This window comes from Podarcis erhardii (genome assembly GCF_964252035.2).
Source record: "Podarcis erhardii genome assembly, chromosome: 3".
NCBI lineage: Eukaryota > Metazoa > Chordata > Lepidosauria > Squamata > Lacertidae > Podarcis > Podarcis erhardii.
In genome coordinates, this window is record NC_138507.1 from 96084660 (window position 1) to 96102434 (window position 17775).

At 43.5% G+C, this 17775-nt stretch overlaps 1 protein-coding gene across 12 annotated transcripts in view; it reads left to right on the forward strand.

Annotated features, from left to right (window-relative positions):
* Positions 1–17775, forward strand: part of ESRRG (estrogen related receptor gamma) — a 478583-nt gene that overhangs the window by 74424 nt on the left and 386384 nt on the right. The window contains exon 1 of one of the 12 annotated variants that reach the window (XM_081854821.1): positions 14983–15000. The exons of the other annotated variants lie outside the window; for them this stretch is intronic. The gene's annotated coding sequence lies outside the window, so the exon portion shown is untranslated. Of the gene's footprint in view, positions 1–14982; positions 15001–17775 lie in introns of those variants that run through there. 12 annotated transcript variants of the gene reach the window in all.

The window sequence follows — 17775 nt, forward strand, 5'->3', positions numbered from 1 at the left end:
TCTTACTAATGTTGCATCTCCTTCTGCCTCCTTATGATTGTTAGTTGGACAGCTAATGAAGCTGGATGGTGGGAGATTTATACTGTAATCAACAAAAGGAAATACCTTTTCCCATGTAGGATAGATTAAATTATGAAATTTGCTGTCACAGAATATGGTAATATCTTTCCACCAGCTTAAATAGTGTTAAAGGAGGATTAGTAGACAAATTCACGAAATAGAAGCCTCTCAGTGGCTATATGTTTTCCTCTTAAGTTCAGAGCCACCAGGCCTCTGAATACCAGTTGCTGGGTAACAATAGCAGGAGTGACGTATTACATTCATACCACTTTGCAGGCTTTCTGGGGGCATTTCTGTGGGAAACAGGATGATATGATCCAACAGAGATAGTCTTACATTTTGGACAGGTTCTCAGCATTTTATATTTTCCCACAAATGGGAGACCTTCAGAAATAATGGCCTCTGACTATCGGCCAAATACACCTTTATGCATGAAACAAATGGAAAGTTTGAGACATTGTTGCTGTATGCTGCTGTGCCATAAAATATTTTAAAGACTCTATCTACCTGTTGACAAATGGAAGGGTAAAGTTTGTTTCCTTTGCTATCTGTTTTGGAGAATTCCATATTGGGAAAAAACATAGCATAAGTTTCAAAGGAAACTAAAAAATATTTTGGGCTGTTATCTAGTGTTAGTCATACATAGAGTAGAATTATTGAACTTAATACAGTAGACATGGTTAACTTGGGTTTACTCTGAGAAGAACTTGCATACAACCCATTGTCCCAGGGTAAACAAATGTTTTTTCACATTTAGGGATACGCAGCCCTTCTTTAGTGAACTGCTTCATATTCAATGAATATAACAGTTGTCACATTTTGCATGCTTTGGAAACAAAGATTGGATGCGGCTTCATAGTCCACTGTACATATGGAAGCAAAATACATGATTGTGTGATCACATATAACAGTTTACACATGGCTGCATGCTACAACTTAAAGAGAAGTTATTTCTGTGAAGGAATTCTGCACATTTGAAACCTGTCTGATTTACTTTAATTTAGAATGCATTCCTATTATCTTTACAATTTGTTGTTTGAAATAAAGTGGGGCTGGAATTGATTTTAAAAGGGGAAGCTACCAAAGTATCTGTCAAACAAAACAATTTGCAGTATATATTTTAGCCTGCTGGATCTTTGAAATGTAACTGCATCGGCCTACTTGGCAAAAATGTTGTTTGAAGACATATTGCGTTCCACGAGCAAATGGAAAAAATGGGCACCTGTCATCATATTTAGAAAACAGCTGGGCAACCTGGCCAAGTGCCACAGTCTCTTTTCACATGGCCTTTATGCTGAAACCATCCCAGCTCCATTCCTAGCACTGAAGAAACTCAATGCCTTTAAATGGTTACAGAAATTCAGGAGACACCTCTTGTTGCAATAAAGTTTACTTCAGATACTCCTAATTAGTAAATTGCACTACACTTTTGTGGACCAACTGCCATTCTTCTGTGTTTCTTAAGTGGTGAGGTGAAAGATTGCTGTCACCCAGCCTCTCATTTCTAGAGTGTAAATTCCCCTTGCCCTTTCCCTGCCAGCCATTGCTGCTGCTAAGCATTGCATTTGTTGGCACCAATGGTAATAAAGGTGCCTTTAGATGAGTGGCGGGAAAACCTGTTCTCTCAGGAATCATCTTTCAGCAGTCACATGCTGGAAGTGGGTAGGGTCAGAGCCAAAAGTGGGCAGGGCACCCAGTTTCTCTCTTTCTGTCACCCCCTTTTCTCTCTCCTTGCCACTTGCATGAAACTGGACCGATAGTCGCATGTGAGCTGCAAGTTGTTAGCCTTTGCTTTAGAAACTCATCCATCTGTATGACTACTTACCACACAGCAGATAAATTGCTGAATTCACTCCCACAAGACGCAGTGATGGCCACCAACTTGGATTGCTTTAAAAGAGGATTAGACAAATTTGTGGAAGTTAAGGGTATCATTGGCTACTAACCCTGATGGCTGGGTCCTGGTTCCACTACTGGAGGCAGTATGCTTCTGAATAACAGTTTCTGGAAACTTCAGGAGTGTTGCAATCAGGCCCTACTTATGGGCTTCCCATGGGCATATGCTTGGCCAGTGTGAGAGCAGGATGTTGGACTAGGTGGGCCACTGGCCTAGTGCAACAGGCCTAATGTGTGGCCAGCTCTTGCTCGTTTGAGATAACTTTAAGTGACCCACATTTATGTGGGTCTTTACCAGAGAATCTGGAGCAGGGGGGCGGGAACCCATGCAGCTGGGACTTCCCATATGGCTGAAACACTTAGATGGTCTCCTAGTTGCATGGGAATTCCTTGTGGAAAAGTGGCTTCTAGCTGGCTGGGGAAACATTTAAAGGCACCCAAATTCCCGCTTAACCATGGTATGTCACTGATTAGCAAGCATGATTAAGAGATGCCTTATTGGTGAGACTGCACTGTAGAAGTGAGGTGTAATGGAGAATGTTTAACATGTACAAAAACTACATATTTTGTTTATAAACATTTAATTACTTTGAATTAAAATTCAATTTAGGATCCTTTCATAGCTGAGCATTTTAAGCATTTTTTAAAAAGCTATTTTCATTCCAAGTAAAAGGCTCTATTGAACTTGGTTGCTGATATCCTAATTTCCTAAATACAGGCCAAAATAGGTAAGCTGGTGGAGATTAGCAATTGTCATGCTTATTTGGAACAAATGGGATTACTAAAAAAGGAATATATTTTGTATCGTGTCTTATGCTTACTGTACTTTTTAACTGAATAAAAAGATAATCTGTTTAGAAGTTTAGTATCTTCAAAGTCTTGCTTTCCCCAGGTCTCTTTCTAATACAATTAGCACCATGCATAGTCATTGCTTCTGAGGGCAAGATGGACTGAACTCAGGAGAGCTGAACCGTATCCTGAACTGACACAAACAAATCTCTTCCCTTTGTTGTATTCTCATTGAAGTGCAAGGGATGAGTAGATGGAGTTTGTGTTATAACTGCCAACTTTAGTATTTGTTTCCTGAGTTGGGTTTTAGGAGATTCTTGAGGACTTTAAAATTTTATTCTGGTTGCTACTTAAATGAACTTAGGTCTGTTTTGAGCTGCTGCTCAAACACATTATAATTTTTTTGCTGGTAGTTTTTGGTGTTTTAATGTGTTGTGAACCACTTTGGGAGGGGTAGTCCTGAAAGGTGGCAAAATAAACAAGAGGACAGCCCCTTTCTGCATAAGAAATACTCGGGGGGGGGGGACCATTAAAAAATTATGCCAGCTGCATTAGAATGCTGCTTTCTCCTGTTTTAATATATTAATGTTTTCTATTATTTGTCAGGATATTGTTGTTGTTTATGGTTTTGACTTTAAGTAAACTATTGTTTTCCTTTAATGAAATATCAATAAAATAAATATTTAGGAACTGAACTAAGCATATATGAATATATTAAATTGCCTTGTGCCAAGTAATATGATGGATCCACCCAACTAAAGTAATAAATACAATTTTAATATATTTATTAAAGCATGCTGTTCTATTATGGATATCTAAAACAGCAAGGGAATAAACAGTCATGTTGTGTTGATGGTAGTAGTTTTTTTGTTCTTCGATTAAAAAAATTATTTCTAGAAAGTCCAAAGCATTATGATATCAGAGTTGAAATTCTGAAGGCAGGCAGCTCACATCTCATAATTACTACTAGGTTAATCAACGTTGGCTTCTCTCATGTAGTTAAACCTTTTGGAAGGTTCCGTTTCTCTTTCTCGCTCTCTCTTTACAGTTAACTGACTGACCTTCTAATTTTAGCATTGAAGAATTATAATTAGAAATATTTCCATAGTTGTTTACAAACACCACCACTCAGTCACAGTATGTGTCTGCAATTTTAGAAGGACTCTGTTATCACCTCTAGAGTGGGGTGAGAGGGCATTTCAGTTCTTTTCAGCTTATTCAGTTGATGGACACAATGAGTTTACTGGGGTGGGGGAAGGAGAACTACTCCCAAACCCTTTTAAGATAACCTGCATGTACTGTGAGCAATTTACATGTCTAATTTTAAACAAACAAACAAACAAACAAACAAACAAACAAACAAACAAACAAACAAACCATATCTTCTTTGGCGATCACTCGTAGCCGAGTAAGATTGTCTTCCATGGACATGGTCTTAACATTGAGTCTGTAAGTGACTGTAGAGGCCAATTCTGGATCCACACATCCTTCCACAGTGTGGACATAGGTTTCCAGGTCCCTTTCATCCTGAGTTTGAGCGTCTTCAAAGTCCATGATACCTTGGGTAAAGGCTGTTCTCCAATTGGAGTGCTCGCAGGCCAGTGTTTCCCAATTGCTGGTGTTTATACTACATTTTTAAATATTTGCCTTAGGCAAATCTTTAAATATCTCTAAATATCTTTTGTTGACCACCAACATTACACTTTCCATTTTTAAGTTCAGAATAGAGTAGTTGCTTTGGAAGACGATAATCAGGCATCTGAACAACATGACCAGTCCAATGAAGTTGATGTTGAAGAATCATTGCTTCGACACTCGTGATCTATGCTTCTTCCAGTACACTGGCATTAGGTTGCCTGGGTTCCCAAGTGATGTGTAGAATTTTTTGCCGACAACATTGATGGAATTTTTCAAGGAGTTGGAGGTGGTGTTTATAAGTGGTCCATGTTTCACAAGCATACAGTAAGGTTGGTAGTACAATAGCATTTTGGTTTCCCTGTGAATGTCCCGGTCCTCAAACACTCTGCACTTCAGTTGGGAGAAAGCTGCACTTGCAGAGCTAAGGTGATGCCTCCCATGTTGTTTTTACTGAGTTAGTAGCACCAAAGTGACCGCTCTGGGGCATAAGCCTGGGCAGTGTGTTTGGAGGTCCTCGGCTCCCCAGATGAAAACATCCCCCCTCTCAGCTTCACTGATGTAGTCCAAAGGAAAGGAAAGCAATACATTTGGTACCAGCTTGGCTGTAGGAGTTGCCAGAAGGAGGTGTACAAGAAACCATCCAGTCATCTTAGGGACTCCACTCTAGATTTGTGTAGGGTTTATTCCTTAGCCTTTCTTCTCCTGAAGATGCCCTTCAAGGCAGTGGATAAAAATTTTTCCTTGGGATTTATTAATAAAGCCTTTAGAATCAGACTTTTCCTTCTGCTAGATGGGCTACCTTCCCAGCTGGACGAGCCCCATCTGCCCTTCACTTCCCCTCTACAGCACGTGCAGTAACTGCCTTGACCATTAGACCAATTATTGGTCTTGTCTGCTCAATCCATGAATCCTGTCTTCACATGCAGGGGATGTCCCTAAGTCACTGAGGGTTTGAGACTCATCAGGTACCTTCACCTGGCTTAGCCAGCCAGTTGAAGCTGTTTCCTAGGGTGTGCCAGCTGTTGCATGCTGACAGCTTCTAGGAGCCACAGGTGAGAGCTGAGTGCAGGATGAGGACGAAAGGTGGACAAACTACTCCAGAAGGAGCATGACTTGTTCCTCACCAGAGCTGCTACCCCTCTCCCAACACCCTAGAGGAGAGGGAGGACTTTAGAAACTTCTACTGAATACAGTAGAAGTTTTTTCCAGAAGCCTTTTTCCAGAAGCAAAATTTTACTTTGGACACTATGGGTTTTGTGCTATATTTCAGTGGCATTACTTTGGAGGGAATGGTGTAGTAATAGATCAAATGACTCAGATTTGGTTTCTGAGATCTAAGTTAAAATGGGATCCAAAGAAGAGGAACTGTAAATCAGCCAGGGTTGCAATATGCAATATTTTCCCCTTTCTTTCTTCAGTTTCTGAACTTTTTCCATCTGGGAAGGCCTTGTTTAGATTAGGGCAAACATATATATTTGTGGAGATATTTTTTATGGGTTTGCAAGGCTTGGTATAATGTAGGAGGACCTACAAATTATCTTAACAAAGATTTTCAGAAGACATAGCTAAGGTGCGAAGATATTCATTAAAATTAATGGGCATGTCTTCAGGTGAAAGAACACGTACCTGATTGCTTTGTGCTTACTTTGTAATATCATTTGTGCATTTTGTAATATCATTTGAAATATATTTTATGCAATCCCAAAAAGTTATTGGAATGCTTGAGACAAAGTACATGCTATAAATGTTTCTTCATATGCTTGAGTCCAGAAAGGCAATGTGCATACATACCTACAGGTGAGAGTGGTGAGAGCAAAGAGTGGTTATTAAGTGTCTTCTTAAGCTGACCTTTTTTTGTTTATAGATGTACATTCCATTCACCATGAATGCCAAGTCAAACATGAATATTGGTAAAGTAGCAAGTTCCCTTGTCAGAGATACAGAAAACTATTCTTACTTCTTTTGAACAGTTTGGCTTTTTTTCAACAGATGGGACGTTTTTACAGCAGAGCAAAAGTGAAAAGTAAACACCACTATATGTTGCAAGTAGCAATAGCTGAAAAAATAATGTCCATTATTAGCTACTTAAAGTGTTATGGGCACCTGAAACAGACATTTATTTTTCCTCTTAAATTTGTGCACCTTCATAATTAATACAGCATAAATGCATTAATTTCAAGAGATGACATGTCAGAAAGAGCAAGGGTAACCACTCATTTTCTCTGTTAAATTACATGCTTGCATAACCACAGTGGATGAATGAAGTACAAAATCGGGTTGCCTTTAAGGAGTATCACCTCATTGACCTCTGATAAACCAGATAGTTAGAACACAGATTTTCCATTTTGTGCAGAAAGTCAGTCAAAGCTTGTCCATTATTTTAAGTCTCCTTCAAGACTATAACCTGGAGGGATTTCTTTAGTGCATGTGCGGATTATTTTCACCTTACAGGGCTGAAAAACGTTTGAGAATTTGATCATGAGCTAAATGCCATGTTTAATGAACAGGAAAACCACCTTCAAGAAAATGCATCATAGATCAAATTGGCCTAAATTTGTACAATAGCCACTTTTGTTATTAAATGTGCCAGCACCTTGTTTCTAATTTTGTCAGTTCATATATTTTTACCAAAGCCAAATATTGTACTTGGACACAGAGAACCATTGAGAAAATTAAACTGACACAAAGCCCACTCATAGTTTTAAACTTACACAATGCATTTTGCAATATTCAGTATTAGAAATTTCACTTTATGACAAGTGGCAGTACCTGTTATGTAGGTAAACTGGTTGCTCTAGAGCTGGCTGCTGTCTTTTCCTTTCACCTGAGCCACCTGATGTGATTCAGCAAAGAGTGATTGCTTGACATGGCCTCAGTTTTTCTCCCCTGGTAAGTTATTTGAATCTATCTTTCTGAACATTAATTTTCCAAGCAGTGAATTGAAATAAGGACATTTTTCATGGAACAGTTTTAAAAGGGAACTAATAATCATTTTTTTCTTATTATTTTATGCCCTGTGATTTTTCACCACCCCCACCAGCTGGTTAATCATGCAAAAGCTGAACACTTCATTAGCCGGAACATGTTTGCCCATGGGCATTTCTTTAGTAAATTAGTTCTTTCTATTTATGCAGGTAAGTCATAGCCAAAAGTCTTTAAGGTACCAAATGAATTAATTCCTTTCACTGAGTTATCAAGAGAATGCAACTTTAACTACGAGCACCAGTGGTTTGATATTACTTTTAAATTATGAAAGACGAATCATTTCTAGGAATGTGAGAAATAAAATTGCCTTTTGGGATGCCTCTACTTGGTAGTACTTTCATAAGGTTCCTTTCTGCTAAGAAAACATTGTAAAAGTGTGTTGTGTGTTTGTATTTGTGTATTATGCTGGTCCTTGGTTAGCCCTTTGTTCCATAACTAGCTGAGTTTTAACCATTAATTAAAACATGTGGTTTATAGATGCTTAGCTCATTTGAATCTGAAATTGTAGTTTGAAAAACAGAGTAATCTTGGGATGAACTTAGCTTTCAAGCAAATGGCAATGCAGAGCCTTCTATATACCACAGAGTTTCCTGTAATCAATGTTGTTGTGTAAATACCTAGAACTGAAATAGTATGAAAAGTACTTCTAATATAACTCTGCAAAGCTTGCAATGCAACGGTTGCTTGCAAAACATTTTCCAGAAGGGCAGCTATATTAATATGTTGCAGCAAAACCAGCCAAGAGTCATGCAGCCCCTTAAGCATAGCATGCTTTCATGGGTTATTTATTATTTATTTATTTATAACCCCCACTTTCATTTAAAAAATATCAAGGTTGATACACAGTGCTATTTTTCTAGAAAAAGAGGTGTCAAAACTCACCATGAATGCCTCCCTTGTTCTCTTATAATGGCAATGGCGCCCACCTGAGAGGTGCTGTAACTGAGTTCCAGCGAGTTCCGACTGAACAAAAGCCCTGGTGGTACGCAACAGATTAGAATAACATCAGCAAAACACATAATTAAAAACATCAACACATACTGATTATTTAAAAAGATGAAATTCATATTTCAAAAGCTTGTCAAAAAATATAGTTAAGAGCCCACTTCCTCATATGCATTAACTCATATCCACAGTTAGTGTGTGTCTCCCTGTGTGTATGTATATGCATCCATGTACTGGCGGCAACCAATTTAGGCGTGTCCAAATGTTGCTCGATTGCCGACGTATGGGTCCTTTTGGACCTGAAAGAGCAAAGAACAGGGGTGGAATGGGGAGCGCTTACTTTTTATGCTGGACTAAGTTTTGGTTATGCCACCGTCAACCTCTTCCCTAAAAGCAGACATATATTGATCCAGCAAGCTACATTTCTCCTCATAGAGGAAAAGAAATGGAGTCCACACATCTTTTTGGGGGTGGGGGCAGCCATTGTGGGCCACTGAGATCCAGCACCAAGGGCCTTTTGGCTGTTCCCTCATTGTGAAAAGTGAGGTTACAGGGAACCAGGCAGAGGGCCTTCTTGGCAGTGGCGCCCGCCCTTCAGATGTGAAGGAAATAAGCAGCTATCTTATCTTTAAAAGACATCTGAAGGCAGCCCTGTTTAGGGAAGTTTTTAATATTTAATGCTGTATTAACACTTGATTGGGAGCCACCCAGAGTGGCTGGGGAAACTCAGCCAGATAGGCGGGGTATAAATAATAAATTATTATTATTATTATTATTATTGTTAAGTTGTGGGTTGACATAGCAGACGACACAGCGATTTCTCCAAGTAGCTCTTTATTTCGTAAGCTGGAATAGAACTGACTGCAAACAGCTCAGCCGGCCTGCTTTTATAGGCAGCCGGCTGTCAACATTGTAGCAACAACAGCTCAGAGTTCCCGCCTAAAATAACTGACGTGGACCTGAGTGAAAACTATTGACAGACCTGAGTGAAAACTATATACAGTATCCCCCTGCTGGCCCAGGGTGAAACTTCACTACATAACACCCCTCCCCACCGAGATAAGGCGTTAGTTACAATCGTAATGGTTTCCTTATATACAGCACTACGCGTAATGGTTCAATTAGGCACAAAAGCATATCGGTTACATTTCCCATACTTAGACCAACAGTGATACCTGTCCAACAACATAGTCCTTTAAATAAGTTGGGCGCTTGGGAACTCTGCCAGACCGCCGGGGACTGGTAGCCAAGTCCGGAGGGCCACACAGTTCTTGCTGAGGCTGTGGTGCGACCCTAGGTGGCGTTGGAACCAACTCCCCTGGATCCGCTGCTGTCGGTGGAGCCTCCGCAAGTGGAGTGGTCTGAGTCTGTGGTAAGTCTGGCAGACCCTCTGAAGCGGCTTGGTTCGGCTCCACGCTGGCAGTTTGCGAGGGAGGTGTAGGTGGGGCCTCGCCATCTGTACGTGTCTCTTCTTGAGCCGCAAGCGCAGTTGGGGGCACCTCGGTAGTGTCCAAGTCCCCAACCCTGCGCCTAAGCTGGTCTATGTGCCGTCGCCACAAGCGTCCGTCTTCGAGTGCCACCTGGTACGAGCGAGGTCCAGTGACTCCCACTACTGTGGCTGGCACCCAAGGAATGTCCCCCACATAGTTCCAGGCAAAGACCTGGTTTCCTGGGACAAATGACCGTGGCGCGTTGGCACAGCCTGGGGGTTCAGCCACGGCAAAGTCCGGGTGTAGCCGGTCGAGCGGTGACCTGAGGCGGCGGCCCATAAGCAGTTCAGCAGGACTCCGCCCTGTGGCCGCATGAGTGGTGATGTGTTGCACGAACAAGTATTCGGCGACCCGCTCATGCCAGTCTCCCCGGTCCAGGCGCGCCAGTGCCTCTTTTGCCGAGCGCACCATTCTCTCCGCTTGCCGGTTGCTGGATGGATGAAAGGGTGCTGTTAGGGCATGGCGGATGCCCAGTCCCAAAAGATACCGCTCAAACGTGCCTGACGTGAACTGTGGTCCGTTGTCAGAGACAAGGACATCAGGACACCCATGCGTTGCAAACAGGCCTCGCAGCACCCGGATGACAGCTTCGGTAGTGGTGGAGGGCATCAGGGCGACCTCCAGCCATTTGAAATAGGCGTCCACCACTACCATAAAAGTCCGGCCGTGAAAGGGGCCAGCCAGATCGATGTGCTCCCTCGACCAGGGTGTCTTTGGCGTCTCCCAGGTGTGTCCCTTAGCTGCCGGTGGTGCAGGCCTCGACTCTTGGCACGCTTGACAGGCGGACACCCAGGCAGTGATGGCATCGTCCATATTAGGCCACCAGACGTAACACCGAGCCAACGCCTTCATTTTGACAATTCCCGGGTGGCCAACGTGCAGAACCTTCAGGACGCGCTGACGGAGTCCCTGGGGAATCACGACGCGGTCTCCCCACAGCAGACAGCCGCGATGAGCTGAGAGTTCATGTTGTCTGGTTGCGAAGGGCTGGAACTCTGATGCAAAAGGCCCTTGTGGCCACCCCCTCCACACCCAGTTGAGCACCCAGCTGATGGTGCGATCCTGGGCAGACGCAGAGGCCACAGTGGCAGCCGATACAGGCACTGCCGGAAGATCCTCAATCAGAAGGAGCGATGAAGCTGGAGCCGGGTCTTCCACAAATGCTGGAAGAGGGCAACGGCTGAGGGCGTCGGCATGGCCCATCGATTTCCCCGGGCGATGGATGAGCCGGTAGTGGTAGGCAGCCAGGAAAACAGTCCATCGCAGCATGCGCGGCGAGGAGGCCCAGGAGTGGCTTGTGGTCAGTGATGAGGTCAAAAGTCCTGGGATGGAGGTATTCATGGAACCTCTTCACTCCAGCCACAAGTGCCAGTGCCTCCTTGTCGAGCTGGCTGTAATTCCGTTCCGTTGGAGATAGCGTCCTGGAAAAGTAGGCGAGCGGTGCTTCTCTTCCGTCTGGAAAACGGTGACTAAGGACAGCACCGATGCCAAAAGGTGAGGCATCGCAGGCAAGGACCAGCGGCCTGGATTCACTGTACTGTACCAGCACACTGTCTGATGAAAGGAGAGCCTTGACCGCGTTGAAGGCCGCCGTCTCCCGATGACCCCAGGCCCAAGGCGTCTTAGTGCTAAGGAGTCGGTGAAGAGGCTCAGCCACTGTGGCTTTGTGGGGCAGGAACATGTTATAAAAGTTCAGCAGCCCCAGGAACGCCTGCAACTCCGTCTTGTTCTTTGGGGGTGGGGGCCTGCTGGATAGCGCGGATCTTGGATGTGGTCAGGTGAAGGCCGGAGGCATCGATAAGATAGCCCAGGAACTCTACCTGTGGAACGGCGATCTGGCACTTCTCCCTCTTTACCTTGAGCCCGGCCTCTTGGAACCTGGTCAGCACGGCACAGAGGCGCTCGAACAGCTGCTGGTGTGAGTCTGCAGACACCAAGACATCATCAAAATATGGTACCACGCACGGAAGTCCTTGCAGGAGACGCTCCATAAGGCTTTGGAAGATGCCAGGAGCCACACTCACCCTGAACTGCAACCGGCGGCAACGGAATGCCCCCCGGTGGGTGACGATCGTCTGGGCTTCAGCAGTGGCATCATCGACTGGTAGTTGTTGATAGGCTTGGGCAAGGTCCAGCTTAGCGAAGACCTTACCCTCACCCAGGGAATGCAGCAGGTGTTGGACAACAGGAACCGGATAAGCGTGCTGCTGAAGTGCCTTGTTGATCGTGCACTTGTAGTCAGCGCAGATTCTCACCGACCCATCTGGCTTGACAGGCGTGACGATGGGGGTTTCCCACTTGGCGTGGTCAACCGGCTCCAAAACTCCTTGGGCGATCAGTTTGTCCAGTTGTTCGTCCACCTTAGCCTTGAGAGCAAAGGGAACCCGGCATGGCTTTAGCTTGATGGGGGCGACTTGTGGATCAAGGCTAAAGGAGATGGGCGTACCTGTATATTGCCCCAAGGTGCCGTCAAAAACCTCGGCAAAGTCTTTGACCAGACCCTCAGTCTCTGCGTTAGAGATGTAGTTGATGCCGGTGACTTCCAGGCCGAGGGCATCAAACCAGTCTAGCCCTAGGAGGCTTGGCCGCTGACCTTCGACCACCACCAACTGGAGCAGGCCCGAAAAATCCTTGAAGGCGATCCGGAACCGGCCAACGCCTACCACGGGAATGTCGTTTCCCTGGTAGTCTCTCAGGTGTACGCGGTGAGAGTCGAGTTGCCTTTTGGACACTCTGGGTACCAGTCTTTTGATGGTGCTCCATGACACGATGGACAGGGCAGACCCGGTGTCGATCTCCATGTCACATGGAGCTCCTTCAATGAGCACCGTGACGTTCAGCTTGCGTCGCGTAGACGAGTCGGTTTGGCCAATCGTGGTTCCAGACGGGCAGCGGCAGTTGGTGAGAGCGAAACAACTTTCCTTGACAGACTGGAGTGAAGACTTGGACTTGCGAGTCGATGAAGGGGGGGTGTCAGACGGAGCCGATCGGCAGACCTTAGCAATGTGGCCCCTTCTGGAACACTTCCTACAGATGGCGTCTCTGAATCGACACTTGGCACGGGAATGGTTGCCTCCGCAGCCGGCACATTCCGGTTGACCCTTGGACTTCTGTTGGAACTTCCTGCGCTCCCGCTTTGTCTGGTGCACGTCATCGTCTTCACTGGAGGATGCCTCATCACTGCTGGCCTCTTCATGATGCACCGGAACTGGCTCCCTAGCAAGACGCGGGCTGCTGGACTTGCGGATCTCCTGGGCGGAGCGTTCAGCAGCTTCTGAGGCCACAGCCTCCTCAATGGCTTTCTGCAGCGTGAGGTCTGGCTTCGCAAGGAGACGCCGTTGCAGATGGATGTCCCGGACCCCGCAGACGATTCGATCCATCAGGGCATCGTCTAAGTCTAGGAACTCACAGTGCATTGCAACCTGTCGCAGGGCGGTGGTGTAGTTGTTGATTGACTCCCCCTCTGCCTGGTTCCGGTGGTAGAACGCATGGCGGGCAGCAATCTTGGACGGCTTTGGTGCGTAGTGGTTGCGGAGCTTCTCTTGGATCGTGTCCCATGGTGTTGCCTGGACTGCTTCAGGCGCAACCAATGCTCGGGCCGTCTCAAACACCTCAGGCCCACAGAGGCTGAGGAATAGGCCCCGCTTCCGATCCTTTGATACTGCTGTCAGCTCGTTGGCTTGGAGGTAGCGGTCGAACCGAGCGAGGTAGGAGTCCCATGATTCAGAGGCTGGCGCAAACGGCGGTAGAGGCACAAGTGAAGCCATGATTCCGATGCCGGCGTGAAGGGCGATGGATGGAACACAGTGCTCTTAGCCAGAACAGTCAGCTCTGAATTGGTTCTGTCCAGTGATTTCGCTCAGTGATTTCGCTCTGTGATTCAGCTCTGTGATTCAGCTCAGTTCAGAGGCTGGCCGCATCTGGCTGTGCTCTGATGTCCATCGATCCCATCCTCGTCGCCAGTGTTAAGTTGTGGGTTGACATAGCAGACGACACAGCGATTTCTCCAAGTAGCTCTTTATTTCGTAAGCTGGAATAGAACTGACTGCAAACAGCTCAGCTGGCCTGCTTTTATAGGCAGCCGGCTGTCAACATTGTAGCAACAACAGCCCAGAGTTCCCGCCTAAAATAACTGACGTGGACCTGAGTGAAAACTATTGACAGACCTGAGTGAAAACTATATACAGTATCCCCCTGCTGGCCCAGGGTGAAACTTCACTACATAACAATTATTATTATTAATTATTTAACAATGTTTGATAAACAAACTGCAGGATGGGAAGAGGATTAAGTTACATTCCTGCTACTTTTCTGCTCTTGTTTGTATCCTTTGAGGCTGTTTTCCACTAATATCATTCCGTCGATTCCTTCAGATCTGCTGGAGAGATTCTTCTCCATGGTCCACCTGTGGTTGAAGCACAGTTCATTTTACCTTGGTAGATTTGCTTTGTGAAATGTCTGTCAGTTCATTCTGAGCTCAATTTAAGATGTTCCATCTAGTGTTTAAAGCCCTAAATTATACTTCCTTGCATATTTTCATTACACACTTTTTCTTGTATACTGAAGACCTCTTTATATTTTTAGGACCAATCATATTATTTTGATTGTAATTTGTTTGAAACTGTCTTTAATGATATATTTTGAAGTGTTGTGACCTTCTTTGGACTTTATGCTGAGAGGTGCGCAATAATTTGTAGTAGTGGTGGTAGTTGTGATATAAATCTTTTAAATAAATAAAATTTAACAAATTCAGCCCTTTTTTGCTATGGAATTTTTAAGGCACATATTAAATCAGCTACACAATTGACGTGCTGGATTGAAGATCTTTATGTGATGAGCCCTTATCTCATAAGGGCTTTTATCTGGACTTGCTGATTTCCTTAATTAATTTGTTGTTAGTCAACCTGAGTGGTGCGGACACATTAGAATGGTGGGGAATAAATTTATGAATAAAAAAATGAAAGACCAAAAAACACACCCACACGCAACGCTGGAAGCAAAACCTGGTTTGTAACTTACAGCCAGCCAGTTGAATATTGCTGTGGAGAGCAGGAATCAGGAACCTGCGCACTGTCAGATATTGTTGGACTCTAGTTCCCATAAGTTCCAGTCAGCATGGCCAGCTGCCAGGAATTATGGGGGTTGTATTCTAAGAACAGTTTCCCTATCACTGGTGTCCTATTGAAAATGTATTTTTGTAAGTAGTACTTTTATGTTGATAGAATTTCTATATGAAGCCATGGTGTCAATCTTGTAACTCAGTAAGATGTTAATAACTTTTTAAAAATAAAAGATAGGTATTTGAGAAATACAGTTGAGCTCAAGCTGAGTTTACTAACAGACAAGTTAAAAATGTAGGCCTCAGGTCTGTGGGTGGTAGCCGTTTATGTGGCATGATAATTATTTGGCAGGTGGCACACTTACTTTTTATAGAAAGATATTATTTCTAGTTTAATACTGTGGTTTCAAATCCCCCCTTGAAGAGGTCTTGTTTGGAGTACCAGTGTCCACTGCATTAGACTTATATGGCCTTAAAAGGGGATTAGACAAATTCACTGAGGATCAGAGGCAGTAGGCCTCTGAATTCCATTTGCTGGGGATCATATTGCAGTCATGTCCTACTCATGGGCTTCCCATAGGCATCTGGTTAGCCATTGTGAGAACAGAATGCTGGTCTTTGGTTTGAAATATCAAGGCCTTTCTTATGTTACAGTATTAGGGTGTTTTTTAAAACAACAACAACAAGAAGAACAACTAAACAATTAAGTGTTCAGTTAGAGATGAGTCTGAATTCCCATCTGAATTGCCATCTGAATTCTGAATATGCTTGTTCTTTCCCCATCTTTTCAGAGAACCATCTCTGTAATAACTCTGAATACTTATTTTAAGCAGTTTTGAGTTGGGGAGGGGTACACACAAAGGAAAGGGATGTACCACTGACCTGCATTAGCTACTAAAAGTCTTAACCAACAGGGAAATTGCCAACACAAAGAATTGTGGGAATTGTGATTGGCTGGGAAGCCCTGGCTTGCTAGAATTTCCGGGGTCTTTGTGCTGATATCATTTTGGTAAGGTCTAATTTGTGCCCCATGACTATCTGTCCTTCATATGCATATACAGTGGTACCTCAGGTTAAGTACTTAATTCGTTCCGGAGGTCTGTACTTAACCTGAAACTGTTCTTAACCTGAAGCACCACTTTAGCTAATGGGGCTTCCCGCCACTGCCGCGCAGCCAGAGCAAAAGTTCTGTTCTCATCCTGAAGCAAAGTTCTTAACCCAAGGTACTATTTCTGGGTTAGCAGAGTCTGTAACCTGAAGTGTATGTAACCTGAAGCGTATGTAACCCGAGGTACCACTGAATTGGGGTGGGGAAGTTTTTGAAGCCAAATTCAATGGGAATTTTGGCTTGTCTCATAAACAAATTAAGTGTCTCCAAACCTGGTGATGCTGTACAATTCTCTCTAGTTTTCATAATGCTGAACACTGAATTGCTCCCATTTCTGATGCTTGATAAAATTTAGCAAGATTGCTAATGAAACAAAAGTTTTCAAATTTCAAGAGTGATGCATATATCTGATTTGTTTGTTGATGCCTTTCACTGGTCTTCAGTTGTATCTCCTGTCTGTATCTTTAAAATGGTTATTTTGAATGTTTGAAATAATTATAACAATATCTATATAACTGATGAGACTGGGATACGTAATCCTATGCACATGGGAGTAATTTTCATGGAATTATATATAATCTGCTTCTCAATAAAGATCCATAAAACTGGTTGTTAATCTGCCTTTTTGAGATAAGTCTTTTGCTCAGTTTTTATTTCTTAAAAAAAGGTCTAGTCATTTATCTATTTGATCTTACTAAGGCAGGTGAGGGAGGTCGTCCCCTTTTGACAGAGCAATTTTATTTATTTTTTGTTCTGCCACAGGAAAACAATTTTGCATGAAAATATTTGTATTAAGCAAGTCATCCATACTGCACCGTAGGCTGTTTGAGTATAACAGTATGTTACAGTCTGCAAAGTTAATGCAGTTAATATTCAACTGAACTTTTGGGGGGTTGCTAATCCCTCAGGCAGGCTTAGCAGAAAGGGCAAACATATTTATAGCACTTTGAATCAGACTGCAGCAACTGAACAACAGTATGTGTTATACCATCAAATGTACAATTTCAGCAAAGCTGAATGCAAAGTAAGCTTTTAATAGTACCTAAATTGCTGAGGTATCCCCTCTCCATCAGAAAGAGTTGCAGATTCATTTGACAAGTTAGTTAAAATGGCTCTATCCAAAAGGTCTTGAACTGCCTTCTTTGTTTCTGGTGATAAAGCTTTTTCCTTCTTTACTTTTTCCTTCCTTTCTTTTTTCTTTTTGGTAAATTGCAGGGTTCATGGGCTTCTTAATTAGGAGCTAACTATATGTTAAATCTCTACTACTTTTATTAGTCCCTAATAGTATTTCACTGGTTTTCATAATGATTTTTAGCAGGGCTTAGATGAAAATAAACTTTTAAAATTTGGTGGGTCTGTAGCTAAAAGAAAACCATGGGGAAATTATGGTTACCAACAGTAGACTATGAGGGGATTTTTTTTGTGGTGGTGGAGTTCAGTACAGGTCAGTGCTCTCCACGCGTGGTCACATGAGGTAGGTTTTCTTTAGTACCTCAGCAGAACACAAGAGGGTTATGATGCCCATTGAGACAGGAAGGTAGAGAAGAGAACATTTATGGGAATTAATTTCATCTCACATTTATGTTAGTAGCAAAATATCCCTTGATTGGGGTGGAGGAGTAAAATCCATTTAAAGTCACAAAACATTATCTCTGCTAACAAAAGCAATTTTGTTTCCATAAATATTTTTGCTTTGTATTTTCCTTCAACTACAAAGATGTTGCAGTCCCTACCATTCGGCAAAATGAGACAGCTGCCTCAGGCAGTAGATAAAGGGGAGCACAACTGTGGAGAACATAATTGTG